We start from the raw sequence: 19,492 nt of genomic DNA on the forward strand, positions 1-19,492 counted from the left end.
TACTATAAGAAGCAAGAATTTCACTAAATATTAGTGCCTACCACATGAGGAAAGGAACAATTAACCCTAATAAAAGCTGGTCTTTCACTACATATGTTTATAATAGAACTACACAGCATGTTAACAAATTGAAAAAAAAAGAAAAGACAGCAAAAATAAACTGTATAGGTTTAAGTCTTCAACTTCAAACCTTGGAAAAGCATCTTTAAAGTCAGATAAGGCCAGGCATGGTGGCTTATGCCTATAATCCCAGCACTTTGGGAGGCTAAGGTGGGAGAATTGCTTGAGGCTATGAGTTTGAGACCAGCCTGGGAAACACAGCGAGACCCCATCTCTACAAACAAAATTTTTTAAAATTGTTTTAAAATTAATTTTTTAATTTTTAATTTGTTTAAAATTAATAAATTTATTTATTAATTAAATTTATATTTATGGGCATGGTAGCACGCGCCTGTAGTCCCAGCTACTCAGAGGCTGAGGTGGGAGGATCACTTGAGCCCAGGAGGTCAAGGCTGCAGTGAACAATGATTGTGCCATTGCACTCCAGCCTGGGTGACAGAGTGAGAGAGACCCTGTCTCAAAAAAAAAAAAAAGCAAAAAAAGTCATTCTCAACGCCTGGAAAATTTATCATCCCTGCTGGTCACCAGTTGACTGTATTAATCACTGGCAATTATTGCATTAGAAACTTGGTCACCCTGTCTTCAAAATATGGTGCTGTTGCCTTTTAATGGGGTTAGTTTACAGTGTATATAAACTTAATGATAAATCAGCGACTCTACTATATTTGAGCCATGACTTACTGTAGCAAAATTAAAATCTAAAATGTAATGGAATAGCTCAAATGTACCTCTGATCAGCTGTGTGGCCTATGGTTTCTTTTCGTTACTAAAATCTGGGATGTGAAACTTGCATCCCTTATATAGTGTTTTGTGTTCCCCTTCTTTCTCATTAGAGGAGTCGCCCAAGGGCAGATTATCTTGTTATTAGTTTTGCTTTGGCCCAGAGTCTTTCATCTGCAAAACAGGTGCGTTGGTCACAAGGTAATATCTGAATAAAAATTTTCAGGGGGAGAAATATATCTTATATACCAGCAAATTAAAAAAACTCAAAGGCATTTACAAGGATGGTCATTTCAGCACATTTTTTAAGTAAATAAAATACTGTAACTGCTTATCAACTGGTTAGATTATGATTAAATTACAGTAGTATACTCGGACACTACTATAAAGATACTGAGAAAAGTTGAGGTTCATGAGCGCTCCCAGAATGTTATTCACCTAAAGGTTATTACCAGATGATGGCATCTGGCGTGGGGTTTTTTTTTTGTTGTTTTGTTTTGTTTTGTTTTAGCTTTTCTTGATTTATAACGAACATGTACTATTTTAACAAAAGCAATAATCTTTCCTTTAAAAAAGAAAATACAATTGACCTATATATGCAAATATGGAACTACACCCATGGTTTATTTTATCTCACAGGATTTTGGTGCACATTAACCATAAGGATAAAGAACAGTGTCGACACATAAGTATTCAAATATTACCTGATTTATGCTAAGTGAAAAATAACAAGGTATAAAACAGGGTAAACAGGGCAAGGGTCTGGGATGGGAAAGATGTTTTTTATTGACTACTACTGTACCCACGTTCTAGAAAACAGTCTGGGACAAAGCTTACCTGTTTATCATGTGTTGCAATCTCAGAGCAGAGAGCGAGGAAAGATTGGTAGAAAAGGATAGGAGGGAAAGGAAATCAAGGCTATATGCATCAACAAACTGGCTACAGCTTAACATGAAAACACAGACAACTGTTACAGGTTACAGGATGGGTTACAGGTTACAAGATGGGTTGTATGGAACTACTAATATCGTGTGTGTGTGTGTGTGTGTGTGTTTAAGGGGTAAATGGAGGAGAAAGGCAGACAGGAAGCAATTTATCTGCTGGTTCCTTCCCTTCTCTAGCTTCCATCTGCACTGGTAAGCGATGTCAACTGCCCTCACTCCCCACTTCCAGGCTGTGTTTACTCAGCCACTCTGGACAGTCACTGGGGAAGAACACACTCCACGTTTGAACCTGAAAGTGGTAGGAGAGGCCAGAGTCTGGCCAAATGGGGCTTAGGCACAGGAGTTGCTGTAGTTCTCTCCACAATGGACATAACAGAGACCAAACCAGAGCCCCGCCCTCACAGAGGGAAGATGAGACAGCCAGCACTGTTAGAAAACATGGCAAAAGCAGCAACATCTGAAGACTCACCACTGAGCAAGCAGACTGACTGAGGCACAGATATAAGAAGGGAATCTCGACAGACACACTGAATCTTACACAACACATACCCTTGTATACAGAATGGAACTTTAAGTATCATGTATTTAAAAAAACATACATTAGGAAAAACCTGTATTCAGTCTATACTCAGTAGTCTAATGAAAAGGGCAGGGACTTGGAGCCAGACAGTTCTGAGACTGAAAATCCTATCCATCTGTTCCTTGTTGTAAAACGCCAAGTAGGTTGCTGATCTGTATAATCAGGATACTATATGGTTATAGTGAAGATTAAATGAGCTAAGGTGGCTAAAAGAGATGTTAGGCTCTGGCAGACATGGTGCTGCCTCTTACATAAGAGGGGCTGATTCTTTTCCTTCCCTCATTCAATCCCTCCTCTGTGCTCCTTCAGGACAACCTCACATTATACTGCTAACATCATTCTGTCCAACATTATTTATATTTATGATCACTCGCTACACTGGCAGCTCCATGAGGATGGGATTATTTCTTAGGTGTCCACCTTTGCTGTCTAGTACAGCTCATGCTAACTAAGCTGGGGCTAAGCACATGTTTGCCGAAGGAACCAAGAACTTCAAACACCAATTCTCAGGGGAGACAGTTTTTCATAAGACCATTAGTAAAGTCACTTGAAGGACCCATGAGACTTCTAACATAGTCTGACAGCTGTACCGGCCAGAAAGGTAGAAAAAAAAAAATCAAAGGTTTTGAAGCTAGACAGATTTGCATTCCAATCCCAGTTCCACCTCTTATTACAAGGGTAATATTTGGGCAAGTGACACAGACCTGCTAAAACTTTCATTCCCATAAACATAAAATCAAAATCATACTATCTTTTGTAGGGCTATTTTAAGAAATGAGATTAAATAATATAAACTATCACTTGTATGGTGTTAATCTACGTCACAAGGCACTCTAGCCCACAAGGCACTCTTATCCTGACCAAGGTAGGGGAAGCAGAAGAGATTTCTCCTGTGAGTAAAAGGTATCTGCTTTTTTTCCTTTTAATTCAATGCATTTTTACTGAATGTCTGCTCTGTGCCAGGCTTTGTACAAAATATCATCCTCTATAAGTTTACAAAGTGCTTTCACCTTAGCCTCTCTCTCTGAGCTCTCACCCTCCTGACTCTGCTTTAAATCTGCCAAAGATACCCACTAGAAATGCTGAGAGATGAAGAGTTTCCATGACTTCTGGAACAGATGTGGATTGTAGCTCCAACAACAAAGGCAGTAAGTAAGAAAGACATCCAAGTCTCGGTTGATGACATGGTAAAGAGTAAGTGTGCCAAATACATTTGACCAGCCCCTGGAGGTTCCACAGTGGATATCTAAGGTTGGTATTATTCTCTAGGCCCACTCTACTTCTCTAAAAAATCTTATCTTTCAGGAAAAACCCTTTACAAGAATTTAAGAATTCCTAATTTATCAGCTGCTTGCAGAAAAAGTGCTAAGCAAGGAAACGAACAAAAAGCCAGTTAAAGTAGAGAGGCACGGTATGTATAACCTGAATAAACCCCAGCAATCTAAGTGGCTGTCCTGGGTAGAAAGACAGTCCAACAATCAAAAGTGAAAAAAGAGTAATTCCAGTCTTTACATGCTTTTCTCAATGGATATGAAAAGAAATCAAAATCATAACACACTTTTTATCTCCTAATCAGTTCTCTCATATACTACAGTTGCTCAAGGGTCTCTCACGCACCAACCTACCCTACTCCCAACCTTCAAAACCAGTTTCAAATTTGCATTCTCCCCTTTCCCCTTTATCTTAAAAATTCTTTATTAAGAAGATTCAGCGTGTCTTCCCTATTTTTACATTTTCGCTCCATTCAGCCTACTAGAAAGAAGTAGAGTCCTGGAAGAAGACCCAGTAAGAAAGAATCCTACCACCCTAGAAAGACTTACCACTGGGCAAGCAGACTACCTGAGGGGCAGATAGTATCAAGGCAATCTCGATAGATATACTGAGTCAGTGAGAAACTAAAGGGAAGACTGTGAATACTAATATGAATAACTTGTATTTCTCTTTTGACAAATAATAGTACATGTTTATGGAGCAAACAACTCTTCTCTGTTATATACATTATATACAGAGTCAGATCTAAAGCAACTAGGTGATTATAATGACTTTTTATTTTTTATTTTTTTGAGACTGAGTTTCACTTTTGTTGCCCAGGCTGAAGTACAATGGCGGAATCTCGGTTCACTGCAACCTCCGCCTCCAGGTTAAAGTGATTCTCCTGCCTCAGCCTCCTGAGTAGCTGGGATTACAGGCATGCACCACCACACCTGGCTAATTTTGTATTTTAGTAGAGATGGGGTTTCTCCATGTTGGTCAGGGTGGTCTTGAACTCCTGACCTCAGGTGCTCCGCCCACCTTAGCCTCCCAAAGTGCTGTGATTACAGGAGTGAGCCATCATGCCCAGCCATATAATGACTTTTTAAATCAAATAAGAGACAAGCCACAAAACAAAAAAGGTCAAAGTTTCTAAACGTAGAGATAAAAATAACACACTGAATGGGCCCGGGACAATGAAAACTTCAGCAAATGTAAACAAATACTTAAGTAATACATGTACATTGCTTGGAACAGAACCTGGCTTTATACTGGATTAATGTAGTCATTGTTATTACTGACCAAACCTTCTTGGTTCCCAGCTCCTTTGTTGTTAGATGATCACCCAAACCCTTCTAACAGAAATCACCTCTTTGTGTAGCTGTTCAATCTGGGGAGAGAATCTGACTTAATAGCTCCTCTAAAACAAGGTTCTTTTTATCCTTCTTTGTTGCTCCAGGCTAGCACAGTATCTGACACACAGCTGGAATCAACAAATGCTTGTTAAAGGAATTAGTTCTGCTACCTGAAGATCGTTTATCCTGGAAATCTGAGACTTTAACATTTAAAAGCATTCTAATCCCAGGTTGCCTTCTATAGGACCCATTTTTGGCAAGGATTTGACAAATCAGAGGGTCTGACGGAACCAATATTATAACACATGATAAGCAGGCCAACTTTAGACACACATTCTAACAGCTTGACTGAAAAAGTCCAAGTTGATCTCAATTTAGTTTTGTAATCCAAAAACACACTTCCTCAATATTCTCCATACAGTTGACTACTATGTGTGTTTCTCCAATCTCATGACCTGTCATCAACCCTTGAAGAAAAACAAAATTACTAAGACCAAGGTCTACAATATAAATAATCTGGTATTCATCACAGGTTTCACTTTTGTTGAGCCATTTTGAACTCATTATAAAACTATGTCTATGTAGGACCTTATTGTTCATGTCAACAAACACCTACAATAATGGAAAGACTTGGGAGTCACCTGGGGGGAAACCTGAAGTCCCGGGGTCTAGTCCTAGTGCCAGTGCTGCTACTGACTAGACAAGTTCGTGAAGTTGTTACACCTTACTAATCATCCATTTCTTAACGTATAATGATTCAAAAATTTGCAGATGCCTATTATATGCTGGGCATTATGCTGAATGCTAAAAATACAAAGATGAATAATATCCCTATCTTTAAGGGTTTGATATTTTATTGGAGTTGGACAGAAATTATATACATTAAATTAAAATACAATTTAGTAAGTAATATAATGGCACACAGTATTACAGAAATATAAAAGAAAGACCCATTATTCTCTCTAACGGGTGGTCAGACACACCAGGAAACTAAGAACCAAGAAAGAACATGTTATAGGTTTATTCTATGCATAAAACAAGGTGGATGGGTAGGGAGGGGAACAAATGCCAGAATGCAGTTGCTAAATTGGATCTTCAAATCAAGAACAGCCTCAAGTCTATTGAAATATTATTTTAATTGCAGCATGTAATGAAAATTCTATTTCATACACAGGTACACTGGTAACAAAGGGAAGACCACAAACTGCACACTTTGCAATCTTTGTGTATTTGGTTTATTTATTTTGTATTTTCTTTTCTTTTTTTTTTTTTTTTTTTTTTTTTGAGACGGAGTCTCGCTCTGCCGCCCAGGCTGGAGTGCTGTGGCCGGATCTCAGCTCACTGCAAGCTCCGCCTCCCGGGGTTTATAGCGGTTCATGCCATTCTCCTGCTCAGCCTCCCAGTAGCTGGGACTACAGGCGCCCCGCCACCATCGCGCGGCTAGTTTTTGTATTTTTTAGTCAGAGACGGAGGTTTCACCGTAGTTAGCCAGGATGGTCTCGATCTCACTGGACCTCGCGATCCGCCCAGCCTCGGAGCCTCCCAAAGTGCAATGGTATTACAGGCTTGAGCCACCAGCCGCCCGGCTATTTTGTATTTTCTTTAGAGGCAGGGTCTTGCTCTTTCACCCACACTGGAGTGCAACTACACAATCATAGCTCACTGCAGCCTAGAACTCCTGGGCTCAAGCAATCCTTCCACCTCAGCCTCCCAAGTAGCTGGGACTATAGATACATGCCACTATGCCCTGCAAATATCTGGGTATTTGAATTAAACTACTACTATTACTACTACAAAATAGTCTCAGTCTATCTTATGAGATTTTTAAAAATCAAAAGCTATTCACTTTCATTTTGAAACGGTTTTTTTGTTTGTATATATATATATATTTTTTAAGTCTGGGCACAGCTTAATTAGTTTTTGATCCATACACAGTTTGAAAAATCTAAGGCTCTTTCTGATATAAAATGTCTTTTCAGTGGCAAAGATATGGTGGAAATATTTGTTTTAAAATGTTTAACATTAAAAAGGCATTTATTGGTATAGCAAATACATGGTAAAATTAGAGACAAATACATAAACAGATCAGCAATCTAGAGGTATAGTTCCCAATATGTCCACTGATATAGAGGTAAATGGATACATCTTGAGATTTACCCATTACAACTGAGTTTCAGATCCCATTCTAGAATCAGGTAGTAATCTGAGCTGAACTAGAGAGAGGCAGAGAAAGGGCCCGACCACCTCAAAACTTGTAAAGCTTACATATCAGTGATATAGCCTTCCATTTCCCTCTTTGACTCACTGATTAATGAGTTACAGAGTGCTCTTCAGATTTTCCTTGGGGTCTATGTTGTTCTAGCTCCTCACAGAGGAAATTATATTCCATTTCATTCAGAAGCTTCATACACAGACTCTCCATTGGCTTCTGGTGCCTGCCAGATGTGCTCAGATCATCCTACTCCTTATATCAACCTTCTGCCAAATCACCTGCAGTACTTTGGATACAGCAGCTCTGTGCATTCCAGATTTAACTGTTTCCCATAGTCTAACAGAGGGAAGTTTATTTAAACTTGCATGTGCAAAAGATCAGAACGTAAGTATAATTAGAGGGGAAATATGGGGGAAATGTTAATCATATGTGTATGAACAAGACCAGATAGGCAGGCAGACTGTTTCTTCCTTCGAACTTCCTGGACTACAAATAGTTTATTTTTGCCTTAGATTGTAGTCAGCTCTCTTTGAGAGCTAAGTACTTACATCCCAGATGTGAACTCAAGCAGCAAAATGAAGATTCCTTAAGCAAAGTCTGCCTGTTTTGGCATTAATAAGAAGAGTCCATTAATGATGAATAACAATACTTCTAATAAAGAGCTAACACTGAGACAGTACTTGCTGTGTACCAGATACTGTTCTAAGCACTTTATATATTAACTCACTCAATCTTCACAACAAGCCTTATGAGATAGGTTCCATCATTAGCCTCACTTTAAGGATGAAAAAACTGAGACACAGAATACTCACCTAGTTAGTAAGTAATGGGATTCAAATACAGACCAGCCAGCTCTTGCTACAGCTTTTTCATCTTTTAAGTAAAAGGTTGTGGTTCAGTATATGTGAAACTTGAAAATGTTTTCACACATTGTGTTCTGATTAAAAGATGGGGAATACATCCTTTGTTTACTGTAGGATAAGGCAAGAATAACCATGTAAGTCTGGACAACCTAGGTTTCAAGTTCTAATCTAGGCTCATGATGAGGGAGAGTTGGAGGGGGGCACCGAGACTGACTAGGGAAGTGTCTTAATCAGCCTGGGCTGCTATAACAAATTACCATAGACTAGGTGACTTAAACAACAGACTGATAATCGGGATATTTATCCCTGCCCAAATCTCACTTTGAATTGTAATCTGCAGTACGGGAGGTGGGGCTTGGTGAGGTGTTTGGATCATGGGAGTGGATCCCTCATGGCTTGGTGCTGTGAGTCTTGTGAGAGCTGGTCATTCAAAAGTGTGTGGCACCTCCTGCCACCCTGACTCTCTCACGCTTGCTCCTGCTTTCACTATGTGATGTGCCTGTTCCCCCTTCATCTCCTGCCATGACTGAAAGCTCCCTGAGGCTTCACCAGAAGCTGAGCAGATGCCAGCACCATGCTTCTGGTAAAGCCTGCAGAACTGTAAACCAATTAAATCTATTTTCGTTTTAAATTATCCAGTCTCAGGTATTTATTTCTAGCACTGCAAGAACAGCCTAATACACAGATATTTCTCACAGTTCTGGAGACTGGGAAGTCCAGGATGAAGGAACTAGCAGGTCCAGTGTCTGGTGATGGCCCTTTTCCAGGTTTACAGATGGCTGCCTTCTTGCTGTGTCCTCACATGGCAGAAAGGCGAGTGGATGCAAGTTCTCTTGTGTATGTTACTTCTTATAAAGACACTAATCCCATCATGAGGGCTCTACTCTCATGACTTAATTTTCCCAAATGCCCCATCTCCAAATTCTATCACACTGGGGATTAGAATTTCAATATATGGTTTTTGGGGGACACAAACATTGAGTAGGTAGCAGGGGGTACAGGGGACCGGCATGTTGACCACGTAAGTTTAACTCACTTTATTTTGAAGAACGTGGTAGCAGCAGAAAAGCCTAATATGCTCTGGAGACAAGTGAACTCAGCTTTAGCTCCTGACTCATAAAACATTTAGGTTTTATGGTCCTGGGCTAGTTTCTTAGCTTAAGCTTGTTTCTGGGTGACGTGGGAATATTATCTATTACACGGTATTGTAGTAAAGATTAAATAAGGCCGGGCGTGGTGGCTCAAGCCTGTAATTCTGGCACTTTGGGAGGCTGAGACGGGCGGATCACGAGGTCGGGAGATCGAGACCATCCTGGCTAACATGGTGAAACCCCATCTCTACTAAAAAATACAAAAAACTAGCCGGGTGTGGTGGCGGGCGCCTGTAGTCCCAGCTACTCAGGAGGCTGAGGCAGGAGAATGGCATAAACCCGGGAGGCGGAGCTTGCAGTGAGCTGAGATCCGGCCACTGCACTCCAGCCTGGGCGACAGAGCGAGACTCCGTCTCAAAAAAAAAAAAAAAAAAAAAAAAAAAAAAGATTAAATGAGATGCAATGGGCTCATACCTGTAAAGTTTACTTACTACATAGTTAAGTACACAATACAATTTACACTTCACACTTCACTCTCTCTCCTACTTTCCTATTTTCCCTCCACCCCGTTAGAGATAAGGAGGATGAATCTGCTTCAGACAAAAAGTACTGAATAACTGGATACTTGTTTTATTATCCAGCACTGTTTCCCTTTCTCATGGTGGAAATTGCTTTTCATGAGATGCAAACATGATTCCGAGTGAAGTTGTCACTCATCCCTTTCCACATCTACCATGTGAGTGTCAGGTAAGGCACAGGTAGCTCTAGTCTGACTACCATAGTTTCCAATCCCCTGGCCATAGTGGCTTAGTCCAGGGGTAGAATTATGACCCCAACTGTCAGTATCCTTCCCCAGGATTTTAAATTTGGAGTTCTAAAAGTGAGGACCTTGCCTTTTGAGTTACAGAGATGAGAGGACTGAGGGTTGCCAGTGATCTCCTCTCTTATCACCTACAGACAGCTTGCCTACAGGAGAAAAGAAAGTCAAACACAAACAAGCAGTATGAGTTATAATGAGCGCCCTTGGGCCACTGAAACATGATTGTGTGCCCAAGGTCACCTGGTATCTAGAAAACATTCAATTTTCTGAGTTTCCTTATTATCATACCATTACATTTCTATTTCTTGCTTAAATTTACTTGAGTTGGTTTTTGTCATTAGCAATTCCAAAAGTCCTTACAACATGAATTTATATTTTATGTCAGACTTTTCTGCAAGGTGCTTTTCAGTCAAGATCCCATTCAATTCTCACAGCAACCCTGATGTGAAGGCATTGGTTCTCTCTTTCTCCCCTCACCCTGACTGCATTATCTGTGATGGTGTGAACTTCTTTGTAAGCCTAGGGTCAGAGTACAGGATTCATAGTCACTTTTTTCTTTTTGTTCTTTTGTTTTGTTTCTTTGAAACAGGGGTCTTACTATGATGCTCAGGCTTGTCTTGAACTCCTGGCCTCAAGCAATCCTCCCGCCTCCATCTCTCAAGTAGTTGGGATTACAACCATGAGCCACTGTGCCCCATAGACACTTCTTATATTTAACCAAACCATATGGCAGAATAGAGGCCTTATATCCACTTACCATACCAACTAGAATACACTCAGACTATACCTGGTTAGATCACACGCCTAATCCAAAATAATCATGATGGCTGAGGGAATGGAATGTGCTAACTAGCCAAACCTGAAGCATAGGATAGACGAAGCCAGCTTCCCCAGAATCACACAGATGTCTGAACAGAAATTAAGGTGTTGCAAGGAAGGAGAAAGGAGATGAATTTAAGAGAAGCAATCAATAAGTGTTCATTATATACAAGGAAAACTGGAATGATCAAATTATTAAGATCATCCAGCTCTCTGAACCATCTGACCAATAACTCCTCCTCTTCACATTACTTCCTGTTGTGATCTCACACTTCTTCGGACTAATTTAAGACTGTGGTTCTCCAGAAGCTTCAGCTATTCTCCACAGAGAAGCTAGCTGGCGTGTCATGACTTCTAATCACTCATCCTGAGTACCAAATTGAAATGCTGACTTGGCAAGATTATTAAAAGATCTCAAGGCACTTTCCAGAAGACAAAAGACTTGATTAAAAGTGAGTATCTCGAGTCAATTAAAATGTCCTTGGCCGTCTTTCTTGCCTTGTTTCCTCCTTAGTAAATGTAAATTCAAAATAACAGGGAAATAAAAAAGGTAAAACTTCTCTTTAGGAAAGGGTGTTCTCACACAGTTGACCGACCAGATAGATTTCCTACTGGGTGGACTGACAATAGTGAGCAAATGGGTCCTGATACCTTCACCATCCTATGATTTTCAACAAGCTACTGTATTTCATTAATTCAAATTCAGTTCGTTTTAACATCAAAATCAGAATGTTTCCTACTGTTGATAGTGTCTTACAGGTAAGCTGCAGTCAGGACACAGTTGTCATTGCCTGCACAAGGGTGTACTTGGTTGTCATGGCTGGCATTGTGACTGGACAAATACAACCCTGAACAAATAAATCAAGAGCCATTTTAGGGAGAAACATGAATTTCAGTAGTTGTGAGACTTTTTGCTAAGATCTTCTAGTAAGACCAAGAAAGTGCCAAAGTTGAAACTTGGCAAAACACGTGTCAGTGACTTGAAATAAAAATTTGAAGACAATGTTGAATCATTTTTTAGAAATGTTGCACCATCAATACTCTTGATGGCATGCAGGGCAGTTATTATGTAGGCAAATATGGACAATGAATTAAAAAGTGATTCAAAGCTAGGATTGATTATGAAGTAGTTTTAAAAATTGTTTACCCATGTTTCATTTATACTTTTCTTTTTTGTGTATGCAAGAGTGATGGACGATAAATATATGTCCGCACATATGTCCGCATAAGTCTGTAAGCACTCTTTCAATAAGGCATTTATCCCCCTGCTTAGTGGAATACAAAATAATTGTGAATGACATTGAATGAGAACTTTTTTTTTTTTTTTTTTTGAGACAAAGTCTCGCTCTGTTGCCTGGCTGGAGTGCAGTGGCGTGATCTCTGCTCACTGCAGCCTCTGCCTCCTGGGTTCGAGTGATTCTCCTGCCTCAGCCTCCCAAGTAGCTGGGACTACAGGTGTGTGGACCATGCCCAGCTAATTTTTGTATTTTCAGTAGAGTCAGGGTTTCACCACATTGGCCAGGATGGTCTCAATCTCTTGACCTCGTGATCTGCCTGCCTCGGCCTCCCAAAGTGCTGGGATTACAGGAATGAGAACATTTGTAAGGCCTCATTTGAAAATTGGGATGATAAAGACTCCCTAATAGCTGCAGAATAAAATGCAGATAAAAGCCTTCAAAGTCCTCTATAACATGGCCTAACCCCACATTTTCCACTCTTGTCTCCTATCACACTTCCAAGTCCACTGCATACTGTGAAGTTAAACAATTCAAACTGAAAGCTGTTGGAACTTTAAATTATTCGGAGCCTTGGGAGGAATGTGGCTATGCAGCCTGAGTCACATGTCATGCAGCTGCAACTTCTGCCCCCATTCCCCACTCCCAACCTCCCCACCCCGTAATAAAGACCAAATGGCACCAGAGATAAGACCATCTCAGAACGCTGTCCCTCCTCATGGAGTAATCTTCCTTGGAATGTAGGAATCTGTAACCAGTCAAATCACTGTAATGTATGCACTGGTCTTGTATGGGAAATGTTGTAATTCTGTTAAAATTTCTGTGTCTCTGCCTATATAAGTGAAACCTTATCTTCTCTAGTTTGAAACTCTGACCCCATTCATTTGGAGTGAGTGTCTCCCAGGTGGCCATACTCAAGCTTTGCACTCAAATAGACTCTACTTAATCATATTTTCTGAATCTCACTATTTAAGGTTGACGATACCAAATTATACACATCGTCTTGAAGATTACCTGCTCCTTTTCACTTCTGTGCCTTTAAGTTGTTTCTTCCACTGAAAATGTCCCATCTCCCATCCATCTCAGCAGCTCCATTTACTAGAAGGTGGTCTTGAATAGCTTCTTTAATCTCTCAATTCCTCAGTTTTCTTATCTTTAAAACGGAAATCTAACTTTAGGTTTGATTTGAGGATTTAATGAGCTAATACATAAAAAGCCCTTAACACAGAATCCAACTAACCTGTGCTCAAGCAGTATTATCTGTGTCTTGAGAAATGAGTCTCAAAAAAGCAGTGAACTGGCCAAGGGCACACAGCTTATTTAACAGCAAAGGCAGAATAAGAATTTAGACTTCCTCACTCCCAGTACAGAGCTGTCTTTAGATTTAAGAAATGGCTCTTCCTCCTCCCACCTCCTACAGCCAAATACTGATAGATTGATGAGAAAGGTTCTTCTTTTATTTCCCTAGAAGCCTGTTTCTCCCTCTTCCTCCTTTCCTTGTATCAGATGTCTTAAACATGTTACTAAAAACTAAAAGGTAAAGAGATAAAAAAGGTTCCAAGTCTGAGCACATTCGACCCTGTGTTAAGCAAGTTAAATGAGTTTATATCATTTCAGAGCCTCCAATGTATTATGTACCTATAGAGTCATCATGAAAAAGAAATAGAGTATGGATTGTTTCTCAAATTATTTAATCAGAGAACCAGAGGTGGCTCTATCACATGTGTGAGGTAGGCCATTAAAACCTACACACTTAACTTTGCAGTTTCCTGCTGCTTAAATAATAACAGCTCTAACTCCTTAACATATGAGAATCTTCATAACCTGGCCATGCTAATCCCACCAATTCTCACATATCAGCTCCATCTCATCATTCCAGTGTGTCAGGAACAAGTTTCACAAGCTGTTCCCTTTGGCTAAAAGACCTTTGTTCTCTTCTTCTAGTTCAAGTTTTACTGATCCCTCCAGACCTGGTTGATGGAACCAAGCTCTGACGCCTTCTCTGAACATTCGCAATCAATTAGCTATACCCTCCCCTGTGCTCTCATGGCACTTTGTTATGTTGGAATTGCAGCATTTCAGTGGCTCTCAGTTACTATTGATTGATTTCCTTCTACACCTGGCTCCTGAAGGCCAAGGACTGTCTCATTTACATCCCCAGTGAGAGGCATCCTGTAGGCACTCAGTAAAAGCCTACATTTCCTTGGCTCCCTTCTGCTGGGGCAATATTCTAAAACAAAGCTTTCCTGGATTCTCAAAGACCTGAGGTATGCTTTTTTTCCTAGTGTAAATAACAATAGGGATACTTACACTAACGCCTAATAGACCCTCCAAGAACAGCAGTGTATTGTTATTGAATAGTACGGTACATAAAATTAAGTCACCATGCATGGAAAGAAAAGGATTCCTTCCTTTTCAGTCAGTTGTAATCACGAGACCCTTTAGACTTAGCCACAATAAACCCTATTTTTCTAAACGTTCAAAAGACTGTCAAATATTGTTCCTTCAATTTTAATAAAGTCCCTGTAGATTTGACAGCAGAAAACATTTATTTTATGTTACTAAAACAAGGAACTCCATTAAAAATCAACAGTATGAGATGAAAACTAGAGGTTATGAGCTGTGATTCTTTTACTCATGGTAAAGGTTTCTGGCCTCTCAGATGCCCTAGACTAACATTTCTCAGAAAACACATTGAGTGTATCCCTTGTCTGACTTTAGAAACAGTCTTCCAGCCAGGTGCGGTGGCTCGTGCCTGTAATCCTGGCACTTTGGGAGGCTGAGGTGGGTGGATCACCTGAGGTCAGGACTTTGAGACAAGCCTGACATGGCAAAACCTTGTCTCTACCAAAAATACAAAATTAGCTGGGCGTGGTGGCACATGCCTGTAATCCCAGCTACTCTGGAGGCTGAGGCAGGAGAATTGCTTGAACCCAGGAGGCGGAGGTTGCAGTGAGCTGAGATTGTGCCATTGCACTCCAACCTGGGCAACAAGAGCAAAACTCCACCTCAAAAAAGAAAAAACAAAAATGAAATAATCTTCCAGAAAAGGCTGTAAGTCATGACTGGCAAGTAGGGAATACTACCATTTCCATGAAAAGCAGGCATAAGATAAAAAATTCATTAATTCAAACACTGAAACACAAGGAATGGCATAGCTACAACAATGCCTTTTTCCTTTTATCTTTTTTTTAAGAAGTGTCGTCTCAGCTGGGTGTGGTGGCTCATGTGTGTAATCCTAATACTTTGGGAGATGAGGTGGGCAAATCACTTGAGCCCAGGAGTTTAAGACCAGCCTGGGCAATGTGGCAAAACCCTGTCTCTCCAAAAAAAAAAAAAAAAAAAAAAAAAAAAAAAAAAAAAATTAGCCAGGTGTGGTGGTGTGCACTTGTAATGCTGGCTACTCAGGAGGCTGAGGTGGGAGGCTGGCTTCAGCCCAGGAGGCAGAGGTTGCAGTGAGCTGAGATCGTGCCACTGCACTCCAGCCTGGGCAACAGTGCCAGACCCTGTCTCAATTAATTAAATGAATGAATGGCCACAGACCTCGTCCCAGGAGTAGTGAGTCAGGGTAAGGTCTCTGGGACATGGAGGGATTGAATGGGGGAAATGATCTTCCAAGGTCCTTTCCCAGGCTCCCAAAATCTTGGAGCTTTACTTGCTAGTATCACGGGCTTTCCTGACATCACTTTTCAGTGATGCAGGAGCGGAGAGCTTTGTTGCCCAGAGCAGCAGGGAGGTGTGGCGATAGACGTATAGCCTCCAGGGAAGCCAGAGCTGACTGAAGTGTTCTTGGGAAGATCTATTCATTGATTTTGTACCAAACCTGATGCACCTCAAAGGTGACACCAGGTGGGTGTCCACGTCACACACAGGAGTAAAACTCTTCCTAGAGTAAATGATAATGAGAGAGCTGAAGGTAGATGCATGCTTGAATTCCCATATGGGGGTTATGTGGGAGACTAATAGGTCTGTGAAAGAGAACTCCAGTCAGAGTAAGAAATACAGCACACAAATAGAGATTCTTGGTCCTGAAAGTGCTCACAGGCACTTCTGGAGCTTCCGTTATCAGGAAGCAACTGAACCGCTTGAGGCTAGAAATTATGCCATCAGTGGCTGAGGCCAGAGATCCACCCAAAAAAGCAGATCTTGGAAATGCTGGTACTAGAGCAGTTCCTGACCATTATGCCCAAGGGACCCAGAAGTGGGTGCAGAAGCATCATCCACAGCATGTCAAAAAGGCTCTGGTCCTGGTGGAACGCTTGCAGAGAGAACCTGGTGGAACAAAGAATGATGTCATAGCCCATGAGCTGGGAGAGGAGGCAGTGCTCTTGGGAGGAACAACAGTGGCCTCAGGCTTCAAGTGGGAGCCAGAAGAGCCCAAACCAATGGGTCTGTTCCAGAAATAATATTGGAATACATACCAGGTCCTATAAGAACAGCTGGGCTGGGGCCGGGCGCGGTGGCTCAAGCCTGCAATCCCAGCACTTTGGGAGGCCGAGACGGGCGGATCACAAGATCAGGAGATGAAGACCATCCTGGTTAACACGGTGAAACCCCGTCTCTACTAAAAAAAAAAAAATACAAAACTCTAGCTGGGCGAGGTGGCGGGCGCCTGTAGTTCCAGCTACTTGGGAGGCTGAGGCAGGAGAATGGCGTAAACCCGGGAGGCGGAGCTTGCAGTGAGCTGAGATCCGGCCACTGCACTCCAGACTGGGCGACAGAGCGAGACTCCGTCTCAAAAAAAAAAGAACAGCTGGACTGGAATACTCAGAAAAGAAACCCAGCCTGTAAATGAAAGAGCTGTGCATGTTCAACAGATTTTAGCCCTTTCTGAGCAGAAAAGCACCAAAGACTGGAAGATGGCATCTGAGCTCATCCCGCCTGAGTCCCAGAGTTTGCTGACATTTGAAGATATGGCTGTGTACTTTTCTGAGGAAGAATGGCAATTATTAGATCCTCTTGAGAAGACTCTCTACAATGATGTAATGCAGGGTATCTATGAGACTGTCATCTCTCTAGGGCTAAAGCTAAAAAATTACACTGGAAATGATTATCCTATATCTGTTTCTGCATCTGAAATAAAAACAGCAGGATGCAAAGTATCAAAAAAGACCAGAATGAAAATTGCCCAGAAAACTTACGGGCAGGGAAAATCATGGTGATTTGCACGGTACAGAAATGGCATCAAGCTTTTCCAAGGAAGAAAAGAAACTTACAACTTGTAAACAAGAGCTTCTAAAACTTATGGATCTTCACAGAAAAGGCCACACAGGAGAGAAACCTTTTAAATGTCAGGAATGTGGGAAAATCTTCAGAGTTAGCTCTGATCTTATTAAGCACCAGAGCATTCACACTTAAGAGAAACTCCATAAATGTCAACAATGTGACAGGAGGTTTAGATGGAGTTCAGGTCTTAATAAGCACTTCATGACACATCAAGGAATAAACCCATATTTATGGTGTGGGAAAAGCTTTAGTTATGACACAAATCTACATACACAAAGAATTCACACATGAGAGAAGTGTCATGAATGTGGGAAAAGATTCATTCACAAATCCCACCTTATTAAACACCAGAGAACTCACACAGGTGAGCAGCCTCATACTTGTAGCATATGCAGGAGAAACTTTGGCAGGCAGTTGAGCCTTCTTAGACACCAGAAACTCCACAGAAGATGGGAAGCATGTCAAATGTCTCCAAACTGAGGAAAGTTACCATGTAGAGTTTAACCTTAGATGTGATGAAAGAATACAAAATTATGAGGCACCCAATGATAGGAATCTGTCATCAATAGAACATTTGGGAGGGGTACATGTTATGCTTAACAAAAAGTTATCTAACCTGTCTTATTCAGCATTGAATCTTCAGTGCCTAGCACAAGACTGATACATAATTAGTATTTTATTAATAAAAAAATGGAAGTGTAGCTATGAGACATCTTTACCTATCTATCTATATGTATGTATCTGGTTATTTGAAGCTTCCCCATCCCCAGGCAGTGTTTGACAGATATATGATGGTCAAGACTCTTAGACTCATTCTTTATTTTTTATCAGGAGAGATGGAAAATAAGAGTACCTGGGCCCTCTCAAGGGAGTTCAGAGAGAATTACTAAGTCACGGACAGTTTCGATAGCTATCATTCTATCTATGTGAACAACCAAGTCCAGGACTCAGGGAACTTTATAACAGAAAGAGGATTCAGTGTTTGCCCTGGGAGAAGTGCCCCATTCTAGTTGCTTCTTTCGTGAGTACTCACTACCACAATGTCTTCTGTCAAGGAATTACAAGTAGCAAGGGAAGGTCTGGCTAAAAGGACAGACCTAGGGACCTTGTGAGCACTTGATATCTCTTCTCTTGCTGACTCTGTCAACACAGATACACAAAATGAAATGATGAAGGAGGCAATCTTGGCCCTCATCCAGGTATCTATTTCTTTGTGGAACGTACACATAAGTAGTGAAGGTCTTTTTCTGACTTTCATTATGTGCACTGGATGGAGGCTTTCAAACTGGTACCACACTGCTGCAGGGCCTAAAGGAAAGCCTGTCTTTATGGCTGATCAGCTACAACCCTACATGCGTGAATACTCTGCAAGAAGGCCTGGAGGTTTTGCAAAACTTATTGAGAATGGCAAGGAGAGCCCTTGCGACCTCGTAGCGTTGGTGCACAGCTAATACCAGGAGGGAACATCCTGAAGTGTCAGAGCAAAGTAAGGCATGTGGCTTAGAGTAATGACCCCAGTCAGGGCCAGGTCAGATGGAAATTGTTTACTCATGTTATTGGTTTTCCTCTCTTCCCTACTGGCCAAAGTGACTGTCTCTTATGAAAAGACAACGTGATGTCAAGGGAAGTTGACATAGATTTACATCTATGTCAGATCCTGGTTTATACATGTTGGCCAAGCCTTCTATGTATTTATTATTTCATAAAATTGTACTTTTAAATGAAAATGACATGTTTCATGTTAGATTTAGACATTAAACAAAACTTTGTTACCAAACTAATAAATGAATGAATGAATGAGGTGGGGTCTCACTTTGTCGCCCAGACTGGAGTACAGTGGCTAGATCATAGCTCACTGTAGCCTAGAGCTGCTGGGCTCAAGCAGTCCTCCTACTTTAGATTCTGTGTGAGCCACTGCAATGGACTATCTTCTTTTTCTTTTTTTTCTTTTTAAAACTCTTCTTTTCCTCACACTGTATGACCTCTGAGGCTCCAACTACTCCTTATCTGGCATGCTTCCCACATGATCCCTTGGGCTATCATCTTCTCTCGATGTACTAGCATTGGTTTAGGTTTTCAGATACACTTCCTGAAATATGCATTTCTAAAGTCTGGGGTACAATATTCTCGCTCTTTACTGCTAACAAACTAAATTGACCATCACGTTATCAAGTTCTCATCAAGTTGTATTAACAAAATCTTTACCACTGGGTCAGAATTAAGTTCACAGTAACAGTGGTCTCTCAGTGGGTTGAG

General features: G+C 41.0%; 1 pseudogene; it reads left to right on the forward strand.

Annotated features, from left to right (window-relative positions):
• Positions 1-15,558: 15,558 nt before the first annotated feature.
• Positions 15,559-17,716, forward strand: LOC108543206 (zinc finger protein 75D-like; annotated as a pseudogene).
• The last annotated feature ends 1,776 nt before the right edge of the window (positions 17,717-19,492 follow it).

This window comes from Rhinopithecus bieti, unplaced genomic scaffold, assembly GCF_001698545.2.
Source record: "Rhinopithecus bieti isolate Rb0 unplaced genomic scaffold, ASM169854v2 scaffold_23868, whole genome shotgun sequence".
In the NCBI taxonomy this organism is placed as follows: Eukaryota; Metazoa; Chordata; class Mammalia; order Primates; family Cercopithecidae; genus Rhinopithecus; species Rhinopithecus bieti.